This window comes from Urocitellus parryii, chromosome 7 (assembly GCF_045843805.1).
Source record: "Urocitellus parryii isolate mUroPar1 chromosome 7, mUroPar1.hap1, whole genome shotgun sequence".
Lineage (NCBI taxonomy): Eukaryota > Metazoa > Chordata > Mammalia > Rodentia > Sciuridae > Urocitellus > Urocitellus parryii.
The window spans coordinates 150,760,766-150,764,355 of record NC_135537.1 but is presented as its reverse complement, the minus strand read 5'-3'; the positions used below and the strand labels follow the sequence as shown (position 1 = coordinate 150,764,355).

At 44.3% G+C, this 3,590-nt stretch overlaps 1 pseudogene; it reads right to left on the bottom strand.

The window, feature by feature from the left end:
• Nucleotides 1-2,676: 2,676 nt before the first annotated feature.
• On the bottom strand, nt 2,677-3,383 carry LOC144255925 (UPF0488 protein C8orf33 homolog pseudogene; annotated as a pseudogene).
• Between the last annotated feature and the right edge of the window lie 207 nt (nt 3,384-3,590).

Here is a 3,590-nt window from a genome sequence, read left to right as displayed (position 1 = left end):
TTAAGTGTTTTACATGTTACTCCATTTTTACTTCTCACTGAAGGATCTGTGAAGGGAGAACTATTGACATTCTTACTTTAAACAGGGAAAACAGGTTTAACCCCAGCATGGACATGGGACATAGGTCACTAGCTGAGGCACTGAAAAGGGGAACAAACACAATTAAGAGCAACTTAACAAAGGTAAAATGTACTTAACTGGGATTAAGAGAAGGCAGAGGTCGGAAACATGCTCTCCTGATGTCTCTAGGACTTTATGATTAAAAACATATACAGGCACATTCGAATTTTCATTCATTCATATTGTGTTTTTCTACATGAGTCAGGTACTATATCAGGACTAGGAACACAATAATGAACAGATGCAGATTGCAGCATATTGTAAGACAGATAATTCAATATTTGTGATGCCATATGATATGGAGCAGTGTTTCCAAAACTTTTCTGAAGATTGGAACCTTCTGGGCTGGTTTTTAAATACATAAATTACCAGTCTTCTCTCATGGAAATTCTGAGGTTCTAGAATCTGGTTTTATTTTATTTTATTTTTTTCTTTTGCAGTGCCAGGCATTGAACCCAGGGACTCACACATGCTAGGCAAACACTCTGCCACTGAGCTACACCCATGACCTCCAGAATTTGTTTTTGTAACAAATATTAAAGTTGAGTCTTATTCTATTCAGGAAAATTTGGGAAGAATTAATGTGAAGGTGTGCACTCATGTGCTCTAAGAAACTAAGGGTGGGGTGTCTACCCAGCCTGGAGAGGTAGGGATAGCTTCATAGAGGAGGTGACAGCTGAAAAGGAGGTAGCAGCAGTTGTTCATTCCCCAGCAAGGGTAGTCTCATGTTCCAGGGTGTGAAAGTGTGAATAAGCACCGACCTATTTAAGATGTGGAAAGCAATCAGACATCACTGAAACACAAAATATACAAAGAGAAATAGGGGGCTGGGGATATGGCTCAAGTGGTAGCGCGCTCGCCTGGTGTGCGTGCGGCCCGGGTTCGATCCTCAGCACCACATACAAACAAAGATGTTGTGTCCGCCGAGAACTAGAAAATAAATGTTGGAAAAATTCTCTCTCTCTCTCTCTCTCTCTCCCCCCTCTCTCACTCTCTCTTTAAAAGAAAAAAGAAATAGGAAGGGCTGAGGCTGAAGAGAAAGGATCAGATTATGAAGATCCTAGAGTGCCATGTGAAGAAATTTAGACTTTTTGTTTATTTGGCACTAGGGATTGAACCCAGGAGTGCTTTACCACTGAGCTACATCCCTGAGCAGATTTTTTTTTTATGTTTTTGAGACAGGGCCTCGATAAATTACTGAGACTGGCCTCGAATTTACAATCCTCCTGTTTCAGCCTCCTGAGTGACTGGGATTCCAGGCAAGCACCCTTGTGCCTGGTGAAATTTAGATTTTTAGATAGCCTAGGATTTTATATTTTGATATTTTGAGTTACTTATAATATTTATGTATCCACACTTATGTATATAATTTTTATTTATTTCCATGTTAATATTAAACATAATTATATGTGTATGCATTACAGATTATATACTGCAATTTTATATTTACTGAAACTAATTCCTTTTAAATTTTTCTTAGACGAGATTGGCAAGACATTACAAAGTAAACAAGAGACTGGTTTCTCTAGTCCGAAGGAAAACACTGTTGGCCACTCGGCAGGCAGCAGATATGGTTGTGTGAATGAAGGGAGTCAACATGAGAGCCTCCACAGAGAGGGGTCTCACAGGGAATTCACCAGGAAAGGTGGAACAGACGTCTCTTCCTTCATGAAGCCTCTGTTAAAAAACAAAGAGATTTTTCCCCCTACTTTCTTTTTTTTTTTTTTTCATTGTCCAATTTTATCAAAAAAGGAGATTTATTAGGGTGATGTGACATAATACATAAAGCACAGGTCTGTGGCACAAACTAGATGAGGCCACTGGTAGGACATCTTTTCAAAAATGAGCCAAATGTACAATTACGTAGCTTCCCCACAAATCCTTATCACCAATGGCTACGGAATCAAATCAACTCAATATTCTTTTTTCTTTTTGGGTACTGGGGATTAAATCGGGGGCAGTCTTCCACTGAGCTATATCCCAGCCCCGACTCCTTTTCTTTTCTTTTTTCTTTTTTTTTTTTTTTTTTTTTTTTTTGAGGTAGAATCTTTTTTTTCTTTAGTATTTGTTTTTTAGGTGTAGATGGGCACAACACAATGCCTTTATTTTTATGTGGTGCTGAGGATTGAACCCAGGTCCCGCCCGTGCTGGGCGAGGGCTCTACTGCTGAGCCACAATCCCAGCCCCGAGGCAGGATCTTTTTAAATTGTAGAAGCTGGCCTATTGCCTCAGTCTCCCAAGTAGCTGGGATTACAGGCATAGGCCACCACACCCAGCAAGTTCAATAATAATACATTGAACACTCACTTCAGTTTATCATAGAAGATCTCCTAAATGCAACTCTCTCTCTTCTGGCAGAAGAGATATTTCATTTAGAAAATCTACAAATGGAGTCTTATGCTCATCTGACAGTCTCACACCTGCCCAACAAACTCAGATGCATGGACCAGGCAAGAACTAACCAATCCCATACTTGCTGACAGAGAATTCCTAGAAAGGCTCTACAGTCACGACAAACCTTGACAGTACCACGAGGAAGACAGGACTGTGCCAAGATAGGGGAGAAGCTAAAAGAAATTGAACCTAAACTCTTCATCAGGAGTGTCCAGAGTGGCCTTGGTTCTCCCTGCTGGACGAGGTCTGCAAAACCTTTGGCTCTTCTTTCTGAAGGCCTCACCTACAGGCTGCACTTGAGCTGAACGGGCAGCAGCCCTGAGAGCCCGCAAGGACTCTTGCCACTCGGCCTCCATCTGGGCCCTGTAGTCCCCAAACAAGGAGTGCATCAGCTGCCTCTTCCGAGGCAGGGGAGTTCTTTGACTCCGTAGAGTTCGGATTGCACCAATGGCCTGCTCTTTCTGTTTTGGGGTAGGTCTCTGCATCTTGAGGCCCAGCTCCAGCTGCTCCACACACCAGGCCAGTTCCCGGGCCAGCTGCTCCGCCTGGGCCTCGGAGCTTAGGGGAGACTCCTCTGCGGCAGGCTTCTGGGAGGTCTTCTCGCCTCCATTCGCCACAGAGACCCTGTTCTGGGTTTTCTTCTTCTTTTGCTTCTTGGAGACAGTCACACCTTCATCGCGGTCGGGGTGCGCCCCGGAGGCGGCGTCAACGCACGTGGGTTGTGCCCAGTGGAGACGGTCGGCGGAAGGACCCGGGGCATCGGGGCCCGGCCCGGGAGCTGGGGTTTGCGGGACGCGCGAGCGGTACCAGGTTCCAGGGCTGCTGGCACCCTCCGAGCAGGACGTCCTAGAGCCGCCATACGCCGAGCCCCCCCCCCCCCCACACTTTCTAAAGACTGAAATCTTTTTATACAAAATTAGGTCTAATCACTTAGGTACAAAAAAACTGAAACCTCCAAGTGCTTTCAACATTGTTTTTTACTGCTTTTTAATCACCAAGTATAAGCAAACCCTCTGTATTAATTATAGCTGAGGCCTGGGCAGGGAAACTTCTCTGCCCTCCCTCACCCCAGTTCA